At 40.7% G+C, this 21,577-nt stretch overlaps 1 protein-coding gene across 6 annotated transcripts in view; it reads right to left on the bottom strand.

The window, feature by feature from the left end:
• RNF152 (ring finger protein 152) overlaps positions 1–21,577 on the bottom strand; it is an 86,302-nt gene that overhangs the window by 16,399 nt on the left and 48,326 nt on the right. The window contains exon 3 of one of the 6 annotated variants that reach the window (XM_028837708.2): positions 18,022–18,324. The gene's annotated coding sequence lies outside the window, so the exon portion shown is untranslated. 6 annotated transcript variants of the gene reach the window in all.

Here is a 21,577-nt window from a genome sequence, read left to right as displayed (position 1 = left end):
GTATCCTTCCCAGATGAAGAAAGGTATTCCTAGTACCCAAACTTGTTACCGGATGAAGGGGTTCCCAACTCTACCTTGAAAAGAAGCTGCACAGTTTTCTGGCTTGTGCAGGAAGCCAAGGTTAGCACTGGCATTTATCAAACACATGGCTTTATCTTCATTTGCTCTGATCACTCAATGACAGTCAAGAAAAAGTTGCTCAGGTCATTAAAGAAGGAAAGAGCTACAAAAGACTGTCAGGAGATCCCCAGGCTCCCTGGAAAGAGGGAGTGATAAAAGATGCCAACAGACAGACAGACAGACAGGTAGAGCAAATAAAGATGATCAATTACCCTGACTGCTAGAATTCTGAATAGAGTTGAAATAACTGACAAATCAAGCACACAGGGAAAGCCAAAGAGATGGAAAAACAAAAATCCTACTAAGTCTTACCAGCAGCTGAACGGCTGCAAAGCACATAGTGGTGAGTAAGCAGATGTTTATTGTGAACTCACCTTGTGTACTCTTCAAGGCACTGGGGTTGCCATGGCAAACAAGAGTCCTACCCTCAAGGAGCCTGGATGTACAACCAGAAGGAAAGAACCATACAAAGAGAACCACGGGAAAGAGAGAAGGGTAGACAGAACACTGGAAGAAGACTCTTCTTCAACTGAGCCTGTACGTCCAATTGATCATACATAGGGATTAAGCAGAAACATTAAACAGAACTATCATCGCCTGTCAGAGCCAGAAAGCACATTTGGAATTTAAGGAGCCTACAAGCTGGCCCATTGTTCTTTCCACTCCAGAGATACTGGAGAGAGAAGAAAACTCAGGGGAAGGAAGGACAGTGGCATTTCCTCTATTTGATTAAACATCACAACTGACCCTGTCAGCATCATACAGGTAGACTCCAACCACAAACGTCAAGAGATGCAAGATATTAAGATGGTAACTTAAGGTCTGGAGGCAGCCACAGACCAGGGAAGCACACAAAGTCATCACTGGAAGTGAAGAGTTTGAGGGCTGACAGTTGTGCCTTAGGGGCTGCAAGGGCCTCCAAGTAGCTAGGCTCCCTTGGAAAGCAAAGGCCTCTCTCTGCTACAGCCCTCCAGTGCCCCTGCTCTTCATGTCCAAGATATACAGGGCCCCCAAAGGCCCAAAGTTACCATGTACAAATTTACATTTTAATAAAATGAACTACACATGTTCCCTATTCTTAATTTTTTTACCAACCACAAATTCCAGAACAAATTGAAACCTTAAGTCAATTTGTTGGCTTTCAAAAATATTTTCCCATTATATTTTATCTATGTCAGGGACCCACAACCTTTTCCTGGAAATGGGCAGGTAGTATATGCAGCTTCTAGGCTTTGAACACCCTACAGCGTCTTTCACAGACACTGAACTCTGCCATCAAAGTGTGAAAGCAGTCATAGACAGTATCTCAAGGAATGAGCAAGGCTGTGTTCTGTGGGGACCAAATGGAAACCCCAGAGTTGGTATAAAGACTATTTTAAGCTGGAGGCATTTGAGACTCAATAGATGCAGAAAGAAGACTTGTGGAACATCCCTTATCTAACCAAAAGCAGAAACTTCTGAGAAATGAGAACTGCCATAAATTCCCTCTTTAGGGCAGGTCTATTTCCAGGAGAGAAACCAAGAGAAATCCACCATAAATCCCCTCTCCAGGGTAGTTTCATGGCCACAAAGAAGAGAGAAAAACCACTCACACATGCAAACACACATCTTACCACAAATCACAAACATTCTTATCTCCCGTTTGAACTCCTAAAAACCCATTTGTCTTTCCTAAAGATACCTATTTGTTCTTCCCATAGAGGCCTTTCTCACCCCCCTCCCTTTCCCCTACTAAGTTAGGTATGTAATCCTTACATTCATCTGGGCACACGTTGTATGCATCTATAAACTTTTTCTCCTCTTTACATGTTTTTGGTTACTTTCATTTGCATGTCCGTGACACTGAACCTAGGACAAGAACTTTTCCTCCCCAACAGTTCTAATGAAACTGCATTTATTAAAACAGGCTATTATTTGTTGACCTCAGATCTATACCATTTTCCATTAGCCCTTTCCTGATTCTCTTAAATTTAGTATATTACTCTGGAGACACCTACCTGGAAATCAGCTTGTTGCTCTAACAGTGGTTACCTTACCTGAGTTTTCTGTCAAGATCCAGAATGCAAAATATTTTCAAAATTATTGTGCATTCTATTTTGGAGACAATAAGGCTTACAGATGCAATTTTGTTTTTAAGTAACTGTTTCCAGACAACCAGAAAGAGCTGAGCAAAGAACATAAACAACGGCCATTATTTGTCATTATTGAGAACATATAGGAAGGGGTCCAAGCTTTCTTCATCCTTTGAAATAGGGATCTATTATTTCAACAATATGCGCAATGATACCAAAAGTCATAATGATAGCTCCAGATTAAAGCTAATTCCTTATCTGATGAAACTCACAAAGACATGATAATAAATTCCTCCTTACAGTCTGAACTTTGGCCATAATTCCTGTGTTCCCTTGCATAGCTATAGCAGGCTACAAAGTAGCTGAATAAATTTTGATTTGGCCAGGTTAATCTCACTCTACACAGCAGTATCGTATGGTGGTTCACCCTGACAATCAAGAAGGGACACTGAATAAATTGCCCAAACACATTCAGTATTCCTTCAAAATACTAAAGAACACGTACGATTTATGATGAGTAGAGCTTCATTAATTTGAGGTACTCTAAGACTGGAAGGAGATGCATAGAGGGAAAATCTTGGCTCAATGAAAAAACAAACAACAATAACAACAAAAACCTACCTAATTGTTAAGACTCATTTACTTTCACACATTAAAAAATATGTATTTCTTTAAATTTCCTCAAATTACCCAGAGAACATTCTATAGTAACATTTGGAAAGAATGGTAAAGTAAAAGCCCAGTGGGTTTTATAGATATCTCTTTAAATAAGTCTATTCAAAAGCCATTCATAACCTCATTTTCTTTGAGCACAGAGTGTTTATTGCTGCAATTTCTCTACCTACCCTCAATATTGATGATTCATCGCACGAGTTAAGCCTTACACTGAAGTTGCAAAGAATTCCTAAAGGCATTGGTACTAAAATTAAGCACTACAGGGAGTCAGCTGTCAGTCTGCTCATTACTTCTGCTTTTTCTTACTTCCAGCTGCAGTAACTCAATGAGGGTTGATTTTCCATTTAGGCAAGGTAACAAGGAAAGAAAAAAGTACAAACCTTGAAACTAGATATGGAACACAGTGCAACCCAACACCATCCATCATTAATCCACCTTTTCTAACCTAACAAAAAAAAAACCAGATTTCTCCTCTTGCTTTCTTAAATTTATTTTGAGGCAAAGTGTATCAGCAATAAAATGCACATATTTTCAGTGTACAGTTCAACCAGTTTTGACAAATGTACTCACCTGTGTAACCACTATGCCAATCAAGATATTTCCTCCACCCCAAAAGGTTCCCTTGCGCCTCGTGCAGTTCATCCATCTACCCCTATCTCTGCCACGAATGGCCATTGCTCTGCTTTCCAGAGAATTTGAATTTGTGTTTTTTTCTTCCTTCCTTTCTTTTTTAAGAGACGGGGTCTTGCCATGTTGCCCAAGCCAGTACAGTGACTATTCACAAGCATAATCATAGCTCATTGCATCCTTGAACTCCTGGCCTCCAGCAATCTTCCTGCTTTACCCTCCCGAGTAGCTGAGACTACAGATGCACACCACCATGCCCAGCTACTTTTCCAAAAAACATTTTTTTGTAGAGATGAGATCTTGCCATCCTGCCCAGGGTGCAGTGCAGGGACACAATCATAGCTCACTGCAGCCACCAATTCCTGGCCTCAAGTGATCCTTCCACCCCAGCCTCCGGAGTAGCTGGGACTACAGGTGTACACCATTTCACTGGCAAATTTGTGTATTTAAAACCCAATCCATAGGTATTGGTTTAGGGGAAAAAAAAAAAAAAGTGGTGATATTCTCAGGGTACTTTAGTGTGCTTTTAGAAACAAAGTTTTCGTCCAACTTCATATTCGTATTTCCCAGAGAAAGCCATAGAGTAACAAATACAACTATTAACACAGGCATATTCAAATACATATTGAGTATGAGGCACTACTCTAGGTTTGTGGAATCTAAAGAAAAAAGACAGGGTCCTCTCCTGCTAAGGCCGGTGGGGAATACAGACAGCCATGCTCAACATGAAGAAACTGCAGTCATGTGATTGATCTGGGCTTCACGTGGAAGTATCAGGTTGAACTGGAAGAAGGAGAACTTATGTCTGTCTGGGGCAGCCAGGAAGGATTTTTCAAGAAAAAATACCATTTCAATTTCAAGGGTGAGGACTCAGCAGACACAAAGGCACAGAGACCAAGACGAGGGGAGGCAGTGCCTGGGGTGGTTACGGGCAGGGACCAGAGCCTGGGACCTCCAGTAAGTCAAATCCCCCTGCAATAGAGTTGTTAAGATTAACATGCATTCATACATGTTGAGCATGTAGGGCGGCACACGGCAGGTGGTTTAGCTCTTCTCACAGCAAATATCACCATAAGGGGAGGCGGGAAGGAGACGCAGGGCACAGCCTGGAGGACTGGCCTGCCCAGCGGTGTGCGGTGTGGCAGTTCTCAGGATGACTAATCAGCTCGGCCAGAGGAGGCACAGACCCAGAAACAGACGGGGGTTAAGGTCCACTCTGCTGGCCCCAGCGCTCTAAAGCAGGGGTGGTCCGGAGGACCAGAGCGGCTGTCCCTGCAGCAGGGATGGGCCAGGTCACTAGGGGGCAGCAGAAGCAGAGAGCAAAACAAGGCCCAGGGAGAGAGAGATTGGGGAAGGGAGAGAGAGAGATTAGGGGAGGGAGAGAGAGAGAGATTGGGGGAGGGAGAGAGAGAGATGGTAGGGAGAGAGAAAGAGAGAGACATCGTAGGGCAGGTGAAGGTGAGTGAAGAGGGGAGAAGGGGCAGGATGCCATCCAAACCTTTCCCCTCCTCTTCCAATCCAAAGCAAGGGGTGCTGAGAAACGCCAGGCCTCCAGGAGGAGCTGGAAGCGGAAGTTCTTATGTTGTGAGAAGCAGCGAGAATCTGAGGAATGGAAGAGAAAGTTCGGTCCCCTCCTATTCTGTAATCTGGGTTTTGTCCTGTAGGCTGTGGGGCTTGTGAAGACTTCGGAAGGGCAAGTGTAACTGTTATAACTGCGTTATTATTACTATTAATATTCTTACTCTTTTAGCCATTTCAAAGTGTATAATTTGATGGCTTTAAGTCACCATCATGTGTAGCCATCCCCATCTATTTCCAGAGTGCCTTTTTTTTCTTTTTCTTTTTTTTTTTTGAGACAGAGTCTCACTCTGTCGCCCAGGCCGGAATGCAGTGATGTGATCTTGGCTCACTACAACCGCTGCTTCCCGGGTTCCAGTGATTCTCCTGCCTCAGACTCCCGGGTAGCTGGGACTACAGGCATGCACCACCGTGCCTGGCTATTTTTTGTATATTGAGATGGGGGAGGTCTCGCTATTTGGCCAGGCTGGTCTCGAACTCCTGACCTCAAGTGATCCACCCACCTTGTCCTCCCAAAGTGCTGGGATTACAGGCGCGAGTCACAGTGCCCGGCCCTTTCCAGAGCTTTTTTTATCATCCCAGACAGAACTCCATACTCATTCAACAACCGCTCCCCATTTCTCCTGCCCCCAGCCCCTACTAACCTGTCACTGTTCTGGCTCTATGAATTTGCCTGTTCCAGGTACCTCTTAAGAGTGGGACTGTACACTATTCATCCTTCGACCAGTGTCCTAATATTTGTCTGGTTTATTTCATTAAGCATGTTTTCAAGGTCCACCCACGTTGTAACATGTATCGGAATTTCCTTTTTATGGCTGAGTAATATTTGATTGTGTATTATTTTTTCTTTTTAAGCCACTCTGGCAGTAGAGTGAGACATGAATTGGCAGAGCCTGAACTAAAGGAGAGAGAGGCAAGGCTGGAATGAAGGTAGGGATGAAGGAGGAGGAAGAAGGCTTGGAGATTGGCTTGAAGTACAGAGAGCTGAGAGTAAGGGAGGAGTATAGAAAAGATCCGTGATTTCCCAGTGAGGCAACTGGATGGAGGAAGCATTTCTGAGGGGCACAGCTGTGACAAAGTTCAGCAAAGAGAGCGGTATCTGAAGGTTACAGAAATGGCCAATACTCTCCTGCCCCTTGAGATTTTGTAACTAGCAAAGTCCTGACTTGTATGTGTAATTTAGACAACTATTGGGAAACTAGCTTTACCCTATAATTTTATTTATATGAAGTTATATTTCACCAGGTCTATTATCAGACAATAAAGAAATAGGTATTTCCATTAATAGGCCTTATAGAAAGAAACAAAGGATATGGAAGAGACTATGAATCACAAATATTTATGTTTATAGAGATTAAACCTTAACAGCACTCAAATTCTCCTCATCTCTGAAAAGCTGCAGCTAAGTACTTAGAAGGGGTTCTGTGCGCCAGGCTGGAGCTGGTCTTTAGGTCCTCAGATCACCACTGTCTCTAGACCACAGCCACTTCTCGTCTTGTAAATCCCTCCCGCTCTAAACCCTGGGCTGTGATTACAGAATCAGCCAGGGGAAAAGCTCAGATTCATCATCTTTCCCTTTGCTGCTTATTCAGCTTGAGCTCCTTCCTCCTCTCTGAGTGGACACATTTTACAGACTAACGAAAGCTTGCCCAGCACAGTAGATGGCACACACTGGGCACTAATTTATTCAATAACACCAGGATGAAAATGCACCCTGCTCTTATTGTCTCCCTCATTATCTCCGTAATAAGAATATTCAACTTTCTAAGGATCCAGGAACTGAAATGTGAGGTTATGGATTATTCACACTTTTATATCCAAGACTATACACAAAGTATTTAAGATGTAAGAAAAAAAATAAGCAATTGAGAACACAATGCTCACCTCCTACTGTCACTAACTACCCGCAAAGCAAAACAAACAAAAACCACTGTAAATACATTTTCTATGTCAGATAGAAAACAATAATTCATTTAATTAAAAATGTTACATGTTAATGACTTCTGTTTTAAAAAGTGTCCTGTTAAATGGTAAAAACTTTGAGTCCTGTCATCAATAAGAAACAATTTGGCTGGGCGCGGTGGCTCACGCCTGTAATCCCAGAACTTTCTGAGGCCGAGGCGGGCGGATCATCAGGTCAGGAGATCCAGACCATCCTGGATAACATCGTGAAACCCCGTCTCTACTAAAAATACAAATAAATTAGCTGGGCATGGTAGCGGGCACCAGTAGTCCCAGCTAATTGGGAGGCCTGAACCTGGGAGGCAGAGCTTGCAGTGAGCCAAGACCGGGCCACTGCACTCCCGCTGGGTGAGAGCGAGGCTCCATCTCAAAAAATAAAAAAAAAGAAAAAAGAAAAAAAGAAACGATTTACTTCCGGAACATTTTTTAAAATTATGTAACCTATTTAAAATGTAAATATTATCATAAATATAGTAGTATGTTGGGGGGGGTGTGGGTGTGTGTAGGGGAGTATGTCATGATCTATAATCATACTCACACATACAGGCCAAATAAAATCCAATTCATTTTCTTGAAACTACGAGACACAGTTCCTAAGCCTTGAACTGGTTTTGTTACAGTCGTTGCAATTGTCCTTCATAACATCAAATGTATTCAATTTTAGGGGAAGTAAAATATTCAAGTCATATTTGTAAACTTGTGAGAGCCATTAAACATCTGAATTAATCGATAATGATCAACACTTAATAGTAATTTCTACCAATGCAAAAGGATATATTTTTGATTGGGGTGAATGCATTCTAAAGCATTTCAGATGTGCACAAGTAGGAAAGTCTGTACTAGTGTTATTCACAGTATATGGATTTTCGTTTTTAAGTGCACATGTATATATGTACTACTTAACTAAAACTACTTTAAAAATAAAAATGTCTATTTTTACAATATAAAATATTTATTTGTCCTAAGCTAGTCATTTTAGTTAAAGTAATTAAGTTTCATTTGGTAAAAACTGCTATTCTAATTCAGTAAGACAAAAATATTTCCCAAATAGCTATGCATACCCTGTAGAATTAAGCCTGTTTAATCCACAAATAACATCTTGAGTTTCAGCTTTCATTTCCTTTGTGAAAATATTCTCAATAACTTATCTTTCTCAGAATAGTCATGAAAAGTATCTAAAATCAATAAGTTAATATTTTTTAATTACCCAAAATATTTTAATTACCCACAGGTAGAATATTTAATTCTACCTATGAATTTAAAAAACAGCCTGATTTAACAGGCATGCATTTTATAGGCAGAAAATCCTTACAAGAATCTTCTGGGCCAGCAAATAAAACTGACAGGGTTTTAAAAGCCACCCTGTGTTTAGAGCCCACCTGTATTACTAGGTCTCGCCAGATACAAAGAACATGGTTTCAATCACCAAATAGTAATTAGATGATAATACATCTTGCCACTCAGCATATCATGACCTTCACTCCACACAGGGATATTGCTATGGCTTTTATCAGTCTGTTCCCATTTTATGAGTACCTATAACATGGAAAATCTATATCTGCTTAATTCAAGATATTTATCAAAGCAGAAGAAATTGTAAGGCATATATTAATTCAGTCACTGTGCCAGTTAAGGGATGGCAGTGTGCTTTCTTCCACTCCTCAGCCTGTGTCTCTACTAAAATGCACTGACTTCTACCAACAGAGAAAACTATTATTTCCTTGCTTTATGCATATTCTGACGCCTTTCCTGGGGATGCAGCAATACTAGGAGTAAAACAACAAATACAGATTTAAATGAAGATAGATTTCTCACCAACCATTAGCTGATGTAGCTCTCAAGAATCAGATTAAATTGGCTTATTGAGACAGCCAGTCTATTTCAGAAAATAATTCTCTAACTAATACTCTCAAGTTATTGAGTCACTTAAAATAAAACAAGGTGAAATTTAACCTACATTAAAAAGAAGGCAGAGGTAGCAAAGCCTCAAAGAAATCCAAGTTTAAGGTGATTCACAATGCCCCACTGCCACAGCTGCAAATCCAATTCCAGCTTCCACCAAGAACTCCTGTCCTTCAAATGATCGTTTTAATTGTCGAAACTCCTCTGCATTTCCCCCTAATGGAATATCAATGAAACCACAGAACCACAGACACACACAAACACGATTTCCTGAGGAAGTGATTCTAGGGCTAACATAACTGAACACGAGGGCCGTCTGTTAGTCTCATCTGTTTGTTTTTCTTTAGCTGATGGGAAACATTACAAGAGCTCTCAGGGCCAAAGGGACTATGCATTTTAAAAATGTCATCCATCCCTGAAGCTGGATTATAATAAGCAGATAAAGAGACAAAAGCATTGTGACAACAATTTGAAGAGATTTTTCTTTCTGTCCATAGATCTAGAATGGGGTGATATATCACCTCAGGTGACCTCTCTCAATTATAGCTACTTTCATAATCTGGTTGCCACTTGGGCTTTTTAGAAAAAAAAAAAAAAGTTTTATCCACACGATAAAATATCAGATACGCTAAGAACACCAACTCCTTTAATTATGTGTGGTTAGCAAAACTCTAATGCAAAACTGCTCTTTTCCACAAATCAGCAAGTCATCATTCACTCAATCAACCATCCAGTGCTTTATTAAGCACCTACTATGCACCAGACACTGGAGCAAAAGATGTGACCCCTGGTTAGTTGTCCAATCTTATTTTTGTTATGTCCTGGCTTGAATCCCACACTCCAGCAACTCTGAGTCACTTGCACATCTCAAAAAGCAACGTGCGTTTCTCATCTCTAAGCCATTCTTTCTCTTAGCTTGGGATGCTGTCCTTTTGGCCTGGAACCAAAAAAGAGAAGGACAGCATCCCAAGCCAAGAGAAAGAATGGCTTACAGATGAGAGAGGCACATTGCTTTCAGCTCAAATGTCTATCACCTCCTCCAAGAAGCCTTCCCATTCCCCACCAGCTGGCTTAGACACCACTTCTATGTTCTCCTAGGACCCCTTTCTAGAATGATCATATTCTGTGTCCTTGTGTCTCCCACACTGAAAAGTGAGTTCCTTAAAGGGCAGGAATACACCCAGCATCTAGCCAACTGATGGACTCTGTTGACCTTTATTTACCTTCATCTCCCTTGGCTACAAAGAAGACCCCAAGGACAGGGATCTGGTCTGGCTTGTATTCTTTCTGCAGTACGTAGGCAATGACTGGCACTCAGTAAGTGCTCAATAAATGCTTGTAGAAGGGGTGAAACTAACTGAAATTAGGCATTTAAAAAAAAAATTAGGCATATCTGGCTACCAGTATTTGTAGGCAATTCAGAAATCATGAGTATAGTAAGATTCATACATGATGATATGCTTTTATTATATCTCCTCGCAGAATGGTTAGTTAAAAGAAAGAGTTACTAGGTAGGTAACTAAACTCAGATGTTAAACTAGTACTTCTACAAAATAATCTGAATCCATGCTTCATAATGTCCACAGAAAACCTGATAAATCAGTGTCTGGGGGTAAGGTCCCGCTGCAAAGATCTGCAAAAAGGCAAGGTTCCCTGGGTGATTCTGATGCCAATTGAGGGTTGAGAGTCACTGATAATTCCTCACTCTAACTAAAAAGGGCTCTAACAATTTGCCCCAAAATAGACACTCTCAAACATTGCTAAATGGGAAGACAAAATGGTAGCAGGGGAATGTGGCATTATCCAATAAAGCTACATATGATTTAACTTTTGACCCCGCAATTGCATTTGTAAGTATTCACTCTGAAAATACAGCTCCATAGTACAAAACACCATATTTACAAGGTAATTCATTTCATCATTATTTGCAATAGGAAAAAATTCTAAATTCCTATCCATAGGAATCTGACTAAACTGTATCTCTCCACCTGATGGAGTAGTATGTGTTTGTAAAACAAGAATAAGAAAGATGTTTATGAATGGCTTTGGAATAGGAGCCAGGTTATATTGTTACGTGAAAGAGTTCACCTTATTTCAAGGTGAAAGAGTAAGAATATATATTTGCTTATTTTTACAAAAATAAACACAGAAAGGACAAATCAATTAAAGGAAAGGGTCACGAATAAGGAGGCAGGTGGGAACAGACAGTAAAGGCATGGGAGACCTCTTTCAATACGCCGTTTTTGAATTTTTGACTTTTGATCCATGTAAATATATTACATATCAAACATAATAAATTAAAAAGGATGAACAAAATCAAACCCTAAAATTAAATACAAACAGAAACAAGTAAACTGGATTCAACTCAACAATAGAACCACATTCAAATCTCTTTTGAATACAAGCACTCCATACGCCTTTAGTGGGGTACATTCTGTAACAATAATAACTGTAAAGCAGTCTTGAACTTTACCTAGTTGGTTAGTTGTTGGTATTGGTATTGATACTAGTATAGTAGTAATTCTGAAACTATTTTGTATAGACCATATGCTAAAACAAATAAGCAACTAGATTGATATTGTCAGAAAACAAGGCCAAGACTTTCTCACTGTGGAAGGAGAGACAAAAATTTTAGAATGGGAGAAGGTGAGAAGGAACATAGTTGTACTGAATTTAAATTGGAACCATCAGATTATGCCCATGATTTAAAATAATACGTAAATTTCTAAGCCTTGTCAACTGAAAGGCCTAGAAACAGTGACAGTCCAGTAACAATGAGCACACTTAGTTCCTAGATCTTGGTGTCTAAATAGCATTTCTCACTAAAAAGAAGCTGACATCCTTGGAGAAATGGTTGATTCCAGGTCTACGGGAGGGAAAATACAAAGTGAGCCTGGAATGTCCTTTTGTGCTATCAAGTGGGGACATGGGTACATGTCAAAAGGCCCCAGGAGCCAGCTCACAGTGGAGTGGCCAAATTTGGAAACATCTGAATATTTAAAAAAAAAAAAAAGGGTGCTATAGACGTAATGTCTGTGTCCCCCCAAAATTCATATGTTGAAACCCTAACCCCCAATATGATGACATTTGGAGGTAGGGCCTTCGGGAGGTAATTAGGTTTAGATGAGGTCATGAGGGTAAGGCCCCAAGATGGGATTAGTGCCCTTAAAAGAAGAAGAAAAGATCAGCACCCTCTCTCTCTCCTGCCAAGTGAGGATACAGCAAGAAAGCGGCTGTCTGCAAACCAGAAAGAAGATTCCCACCCGAACCTGACCATGGTCAGCACCTTGATCTTAGACTTTCCAGCTTGCAGAACTATGAGAAATAAATGCTTGTTTAACCCACCCAGTCAATGTTGTTTTGTTAGGGCAGCCTAAGCTAGCTAAGACAGATGGTGATGTTTTATAAGACATTGAATTAAAAAAAAATCCTTGACTCCATAGTAACACTCAAAGAGGAAAACATACAGAAAAAGAAGGGGAAAGAAAGGCAGGGATAGAGGGGGAATTACGATTGACTAAACTTTTTGAAAGCCACCATTTTACCATCTCCAATGTAATCACCAATTTAGGCATAAATCATCAATAGATGCTAAAATCATTAGATTAAAGCTTTTGAAAGGATATTTACATGTCTCAAAGTATCAGCTCACAGATTGCTTATTAAATGATAAAGAGAGTTATCTTTACAGATATCACCTTAACCGAAGATCAACTTTAGCACCCTCAATAATGGAAGAGCTGACATCATGCTTCCCAAGGTGATGCAATGGGAAGAAGGCAACATCCCTTATGAGGTATCAGGCCTAAATGTTCGTCTTGCATCCAGTCATGACAGGGATGATGAGACATGTAGGACTAGTCCTGGGTCCTCAAAACTGTCAATGTCATGGAAAGGAAAACAAAAAGCAAAGAGATTGTTCTAGATTTTACTAAGAAGATGAGGAAACCAAATTTTATTCATGAACCACAATGAGATCCAGGATTGAGTGGGGAAAATGCCCACAGTGATACAAGGCATTTTAAAATATGAACTGCATATTAGATAACATTATTTAATTAATGTGAATTTCTTAGGTGTCATAATGGTGCGATTATGTCAGAGAATGTCCTTATTATCAGGAGATATTTACTGGAAGTATTCCAGGGAAAAGGGTCATGATGTCTGCAAATGAGATGAAATGTTAAGACTGCTGACTTTGTATCAATCTCTCCACATTTCTGCATATTTTACATTTTTCAAAGTATTTTTTTAATTACTATGGACTTATCTGCATCCCCATATAACAAAATCCCTCGCACAGATCTCCATTCCACCTGTTCCTTTTATTTCTAAGATTCTTGATAGGAGAAAGCCTCAAAACAGGGATAGCAAGCCTCTTGTGCTTCTAGAAAAGCTGCCAATAGCCCTTTAAACAACTTGTGTGAGGATCCACAAAAATAACGCTTCCTAACTTGGTGCTGTTCTTGATATAATTTCTATTTTGCGCAGACAAAGTGTCTAGCAGAGTTCCTGGCTCACAGCACCCAAATGCACTCTTCCCTTCAGACTTTGCAAGGATGGCCCACAAGGTCCTGGGGATCTGGATCCAACAAAACCTAGGCCTCATCTCCTGCCCTCCTGTCTTCACCAAGGCTCCACACACTCTTCAACCTCTGATGTCTTGCCTCTGTGCCAGTCTTTGAAGAAACACACACATGGTTCCTCTGACTTGAAGGCTTCCCGCCCCCACATACAAAAGTAGAGGTTCCTTCCCTCACAAACCCTCAGCCTTTATCAGTCCCTATTAAACAATTCCTGTGCTGCATGATAATTACTTGTTCATTCACCATTCTCACCCCCATCAGACTTTGTTTCCTGTAGAGCAAGAAACACATGTTCATTATCTTTGTAAACTGCCGCATCCAAAGCACATACTAGGCATTCATATCCTTTGGTGAATTGAATTAATATGAAACACAAACAATCCTAATTCAATTTCAGACTCCTCTTTTGGCTCTTCATTTGCTTTGGCATGTTCAAGGGACCAAAGCAGCAATCATAAAAGACTCCAGAGATCAGCCCTGTAACCAGAGACAGAGGAGTCGTACTTACATCCTCCCATTTTGGATCTGCACTTCCAGCCAGCCAAATTTTCATTAACATTAGCAGAAATGAATCTCAAAGAACCAAGATTCAATGAAATGGACCTCAGTGTGAGCTTAAACCAACCTCCTTTTCTAGAACGAACAGTCATCATTCCTCTGAAGTCCCTGGCAACCCCCCAACTTGGTCCCAAAGCATCTATAGATAGCCACAGACAGTCCCCAGACAGCACTAACATTCACGGCCGGGAAGAGAAGGAAGAGCTGCGGTTTATCAGGATGGCACTAGAGGGCCGACAAAGATTGATGCACCTCCCTGCGCTGTTCACCTCCACGTTCAGATCTATCAGTCTTCATCCAGCCTTTTCTCATGACTCGACTCCTTGACTCCCTCCTTTTGTCAGCTGATGCTTCTTGACCCTAAATTGGCTACAGCACATCCCACCTGCCCTCTCATCCTCCTTGTCCCTGTGAGAACCTGCTTCTCTGCTGATAATATTAGAAACTGCCCATTCACTCTCACCTTCCTTACACTTCTCCAATCCAAGCTGAACTTGGCCGTCATCTTCTACAACTTCAATAAACATAATGTTCACCCATCAGATCCCACTTTGTGGCAAAATAAAAAAAAAAGTACTAATAACTTTCCCTCCTTGAATGATTTGACAGTAAGCTGCAGGCCTGAGGTCCCGTTATGCCCATATGCTCCAAGTACTTTCTACATAACTGCAGTACGGTCATTAAAATCAGGAAATCTACTTTGGTACACTACCACAGATCTCATCCACATTTCACCCAGTGTTCCTCCAAGAATGCAAAGGGATAGAGCCTAAGATCACAGGTTGCATTTACTTGTCATAATCCTTTAGTCTTACTCAATCTGCAACAGTTCCTAGTCTTTCTTTGACTTTCATAACGTTGACAGTTGTAAAGATTTCCAGAAGTTATTAATATTTCATAGAAAATCCCTCAGTTTGGGTTTGTGTGATGTTTTCTCATGAATGGATTCAGGTTTACCTTGGTTTTTGTTTTTATTTTGGAGAGGAGGAGCTATTACAGAAGCAATGCCATAATGTTCCCACTCCATCCTAGCAGGTAGTGGTGTTGTAGTAACTTTGCTCACCTGTCCCTCCTTGGATTCTCCTCCTCTTTTTACATTTAAGAAGTATTTTGTGGAGCAATACCCTGACTATGTAAATATCCTATTCTTTATCAAACTTTTGCCCACTAATCTATCACTCTTAAAAATGTCTCGCCTAAATTAATTACAACTGTAATAATTGCCAAATGATTTTTTAAATCCCATCTTTTCTTCCACATTTATTAGTTGGCATTCTAGTGAAGTTAGAACATTCTCACTTATTTCCTATATATTTATAGTGATATGGACTCATAGATTTCATATTATTCAGTGATTTATGATCTATTACACTATCTTTATTCTGATGCTGAAACTGTCCCAGGTTTCAGGTTTCAGGCCAAGGTGCTTGGCCAGGGCAACCACCTCCAAGCTGGCTCCTGTGCGCTTTTGATATGTCCCCATCATTCTTTGAGCACTGTCTTACTTTGTGACATGAAAAAATATTTCAGGCTCAATTTGTATTTCCCCATCCCCAGGCCCAGATTCAGCCATTTCTCCAGGGAGCCCTGGCTCCTTTTAGTGAAAAATGTCACTTAGAAACCAAGGCCTGGGTAACAGGTGTGCTCACTGCCACTGGGTATCACTGCTCCCATGCATGCCCATGGGCACGGCTAGGAAATAAATGTAACCTAAATGCCCAGGGGAGCTTATTTGCTCTTTCCCTCATGTAAGAACACAGCAAGAAAATACTGTGTGTGACCAGGAAATGGGTTCTTACCAGACACTGAATGTGCCAGTATCTTGATCTTGGATTTCCCAGCCTCCAGAATTGTGAGAAATAGGGTTTTGTTGTTTATAAGCCACCCAGTCTATGGTATTTTGCTATAACAGCCTGAATGGACCACAGTGTCCAAAGTCTTGCTCCCACAAAGTAGGCAAGCCTCAACATCTGTAAAATCTCCTAGGATCCTGGTCTGTCTCTTCTTCATAACCCAGAACCCCAAGGGGCTGTGGGTACAGGGCAGAGGATGGGGGTGGGGTAGGTATTCTGTCTCTAAGTGGTCCTTCTTCTCTTCACATTTTAGTCTGGAAACTCCTAGTTCTATCTGACTGCATCATCCTTGCCATACTCTGTGCATATGCTTCTAGATTGTGGCTTCACAGATGGATTTTTTGGAGTCCCTGGGTCCCAGGGAGCCTGAGAACTAGTCCTGAACCTTGCACAATTCCATTCCAGCTCCCAGAACCCAGCTCCTAGAAGGGGGGCCTAGCACCCAGGGACCTATTTGTTCTAGAGAATTCTCCCACTGAAAAATCCAAAAAGGATGTATATTTTTAATAGCAATAGTCCATCCTTCCCTACATTAATCTCTAATGGATAGACAGTGTAGCATGTACCTTTCTAGGTTCATGGAAGTGACAAGGTCTGTTCTCTTCGGCTAGTTTTGCATTTCGGAGTCTTTTTCCTTCCCTACCTGTGAAACCACAGCTTTCTAAAAGCACCACTGTTATTCCTCCCTTAACTGCTCTTCCCAGCTTCCATCTCCAGAAGCACCTGTCCATCTGGGTAACACAAAACCACACATAAATTATCTGGTTCCTACTACCTACTGCAGGAGGCTGGCATGGGGTGAGAAAGACCCATTGGGCACATGAAGCAGCAGTTCACAGGGAAGCTGATCAGAAGTCAGGCTCGGTCCATTTCAGATTTCATCTTCTGCTTTTTAGAAATTCCTGCAGGGTTCCATACATGATGGAAGTTTAATAAGACTGTCAAGCTAACTAGCTGTGATTTCTAGTTTCCCATTAAAAGTCACTACAAAGTCCTAAAATTCTGGACATGAGAGAGTTTTCACTTTATCAAGGTGGGAGAGGCATGTAATAAATATCTGCAGACCTGCAACATAACATGACACTGGTTATTAAGGCACAAGGAGCCAATATTCATGAAATAGTCCCTTCTCCATTAATAATAGCTACAAAATGACATAGCCCACCTCTGTGCTGTGCTGCAAATTTATACTATTTAAGACTAACGAATAAATGAACTTGAGCTGGATCTATTTTTGGTGTAGAAGAGTAAGATCTTTCCAACCATCATTTCAGACATGAACCTGTACTGAGTCAAGGTCACCCTTTCTAATCTAGGGATTCTTAACTTTTGGGGGTTAGAAGTCACTCTGAGAAAGTGATAAGGCTTACAGACCCCTCTACCTCTGAGTGGGTAGAGATGCAGAAAAATACACATTTGTACAAAAACAGAATTGTGTGTATAATTTCATGGAGTGCAATCACTTAAGCCTCTCCGTGAAACCACAAGTGAAGAACTGGTCTCAAACTTCAACATGCCAGTGAATCACTAATCCTGCTTTCAGTGGCAAAGTTGTAGAACATGGGTCAATACACTCTTTGTACAGGGACAGATGGTAATATTTTAGGCTTTGTGTGCCACACAGCATCTGTTACAACTTCTCAACTCTACCACTGTTAACAGAAAGCAGACATTAACAATATGTAACAAATGGACATGACTGTGTTCCAATAAAACTTTATTTACAAAAACATGAGGTGGGTTGCATTTGACCCCTGGGCTATACTAAAAGGTATCACTTTAAAGCTAGCACAAGGAATCTAACAGCAAATCACAAAACTAAATCCAGCTCTGAGTTTTATTAAGGGATCACATGTATTTTTACCACAAGTTTATCATATTCACTTTGTTATTTTCTTAACCAGAAATTCTGCTTATGACATTTTTTCCTACTGAACAATTTGTCATGAACAAGCCATTGTTCCATTTTCTAGCCATCACAGTGAGTGTCAGAATAATTCCACACTATAAACATTTCCTGAAAGCTCCTTTGTGGCCTAGTTTTCTAACTCACAGCACAGTTCTATTAATTGACAGCTGACCACATACCAGACATAAAAGCAAAACACATTCTTTCGCGTTCCCCAGTGGCCCATTTCTCTTCTGGAGGCTGCTGTCATTGCTGGAACAAGGCTGGCAGCTGTCACACCCAAGCCGGTAGTCACAAGGGCTTTGTTTCCCTGGAGACTTGTTTCCACAAAAATTAGGACCCGCAAGAGACTCTTCTCTGGCCTCTCTCTTCCTTCATGGCAAAAAGTCAAATGCTGGACTATTGAGCACCTTCATGAGTGAGTTTCTGTTCTTCCGATGTATTAGTCTATTTTCGTGCTGCTGATAAAGACATACCTGAGACTGGGCAACTTACAAAAGAAAGAGGTTTATTGGACTTACAGTTCCACATGGCTGGGGAGGCCTCACAATCATGGTGGAAGGCAAGAAGGAGCAAGTCACATCTTATGTGGATAGCAGCAGGCAAAGGGAATGCTGGTACAGAGAAACTCCCATTTTTAAAACCATCAGATCTCAGGAGACCCATTCACTATCACAAGAACGGCACGGGAAAGACACAGCCCCATAATTCCATCATCTCCTATCAGGTCCCTCCCACAACATGGAGAAATTATGGGAGCTACATGACAAGATTTGGGTGGGGGCACAGAGCCAAACCATATCATCCTGTTTCATGACTCGTTCTGGTAACCTCTCCATTCACAGCAACCTGACTCTACAGAATGGAAGTGGTTTAAATGTGTTTTCCTTCCAAGTGTCTTGCATTTTAAAGTTCAGAGCTAGCCAGGTATCTGATAACCTGCTTTGTGGGAAGGATTTTAGAATGCCAGGTATGTGCCAAGAGCACCTGAACAACTGTTGCTGAATGACTGAGAAAACTATTTTCTTTTCAGCTCCTGCACACCCTACAGAAAAGCCATCTCTCACTAGAAATGACTACGGTCAGTGGTGTGTTTCTAGTCAGTTTCACTGGTTTCTCAACTTAAGCATCACTAAATTAGATATTAACATTCTTCAGGATTGTTGGCTATTGTTTAAAAATCTATAGCAATAACTGTTGTTTTAAAACAGTATGGCAGTTCCTCAAAAATTAAATATAAAATCAACCTATCATCCAGCAATTCCACCTCTGAGTATTTACCCCAAAAAATTGAAAGCAGGGTCTCGATGAGTATTTCTACACCCACGTTTGTAGCAACATTATTTACAACAGTTAAAACGTGGGAAAATACCCAAATGCCCATAGACAGATGAATGGCAAAGCAAAATATGGTATGTCCATACAATTGAATATTATTCAGCCTTAAAACAGCAGGAAATTCTGACACATTACAACATGGATGAATTTTGAGGACATTATGTTCAGTGAAATAAGCCAGTCACAAAAAGCAAATACTATGTGATTCCACTTACATGAGGTACTTAGAGTAGTCAAAATTATAAAGACAGAAAGAATTAATAGAATCATGGTTGCCAGGGAATGGGGAAGGAGGAGTTATTATTTAATGGACATAGAGTTTAAGTTTTACAAGATGAAAAGAGTTACGAAGATGGATGGAAGTTATGGTTGTACAACATTGTGAATGTATTTACCACCACTGAATTGTATACTTAAAAATGGTTGAAATGCTCGATTTTATGTTATTTGTATTTTACCACAGTAAAAATAAATAGATAAGCAGATAAGGAGAATGAGAGAAAAGAAAGAAAGAGAAAGAAAAAGGGAGAGAGAGAGAGAAAAAAGGAAGGAAGGAAGGAGAGAGAGAGAGAGAAAGAAAGAAAGAAAGAAAGAAAGAAAGAAAGAAAGAAAGAAAGAAAGAAAGAAGATACTAATCATTTTATATGAAAGTCAAAGTCAAATTCATGAGCAAATATCTTTTATAACATCTCACACCAACAAACCTGAGAGGAGTTATGAGTAAAAGACTATTGGACAATCATAAAAACAATACCTTACCACTATCCTTCACCTTGGCAAAAGAAAACCATCCATTATGTCGATCTGGTGGAAAAAGCCACGCTGGTTCTGGTGAGTTTCATGTGCTTGTTGGTATTATTGTTTGTGTGTAAGAAACATGTTCAGGACTGCAGAATATTTACAGTAGCATTTTTTATGTAAAAGCTAAGCTTCCTTTTTGAAATCACTAGCACAAACAGGCCAACAAATTGTTCATCTTGTGTCTACCCAATGACTGGGGTTTACGACAGAATAAGCGTAACCAGAGCATGGGTCGGTAGGTCATACGTGCTTAAAACCTGTATGTCTAATGAGGGCAGTAAGATGTGATGAAACTTGATTTATCAAGGGAAGGTGCAAAATGCATTTTAACCCAGTTTTAAAAGGCTCTGATGACCTTTAGATATTCACAACGGCCTTGTTAAAAAAAAAAAAAAAAAAAAAAAAAGGCATTTATTCACCTACTAGCCCCAGTGATTAACAATTTATGAAGGGCAACTAACAAAGAGCCTATTTCATTCATTTTATTCCTTCCGTTCCTCCTGAGGGCCATAAGTGGACATGAGGGCTAAAAACATTGGTGCCACTGGAGGATTGTTATACAAGTGCAAAGGCTGAGTTAAGATGATTTTATTTTGTTGATGGGTGGTGGGTTTTTTGTTTGCCTTTACAGACAGGATCTCACTCTGTTGCCCAGGTTGGAGTGCAGTGGCCTGATCATAGCTCATTGCAGCCTTAAACTCCTGGGCTCAAGCTATCCTCCCCCGTCAGCCTTCCAAAGCAATGGGATAATGGGCGTGAGCCACTGCTTCCACCCAAGACGATTTTCTTATTCACTTGTAGAGGTGACAGTTTTGGCTGTGCTATGTAAGAAGAGCAATGCTAGGGATCTCAAATAAAACCTCATTAAACAATGAAGTCTGCTCAGAGTGCCAGACCTCTTGCCAAGCCCACACACCAGCCCCAGCCAGCTGGGCACGCAGAGCAGACCACTCAGGCCGCCGCCGCTCAAACTTACTCAGCCACCTGGGAGCTTCTGTGCTAGGAAAACATCAATCTCTCTTCTATTTAGGTGAAGTTTGAAGTTTATAGTCAAAACGGCTGCTTCCCCTAAAGCAGGTTTGGAAAGTTTTTATAATGTTTCATTTTAAAATGGCAGATACATTTGTACTTTAAGACATTGAAGGGTTTATGTGAAGTCAATTTTTCACCAAAACAAGGCTATAGATTACTGCCCTATAATGCACTCGCCATCTTCATTCTTCAAGGAACTGACCTCCCATAGCAGAGGCAGTCCGAATAATAGTACTCCTCATTGCAACCCTCCTCTCAGGAATCACTTTTGTTTGATGAACCTGACCATAGGCCTGTTCAAAAATTTAGTCAATGCACACTGCTACAGTCTCAATGTTTGTGTCTCTCCAAAATGCATATGTTGAAACCTAATCACCAATGTGAAGGTATTAAGAGGTGGGACTTTGTGTGTGGGGGCTGGGGGATGGGGGGAGTGACTAGGTCATGAGGACTCAGCCCTCCTGAATGGGGTTAGTGCCCTTATAAAATAAGTCCAACGGAGCTCACTTATCTCGTTCCACCATGTGAGGACACAGCAGATGCCCTTTATGAACCAGAAAATAG

Source organism: Macaca mulatta, chromosome 18 (assembly GCF_049350105.2).
Source record: "Macaca mulatta isolate MMU2019108-1 chromosome 18, T2T-MMU8v2.0, whole genome shotgun sequence".
Taxonomy (NCBI): Eukaryota; Metazoa; Chordata; class Mammalia; order Primates; family Cercopithecidae; genus Macaca; species Macaca mulatta.
This window is presented reverse-complemented; position numbering and strand designations above follow the sequence as displayed.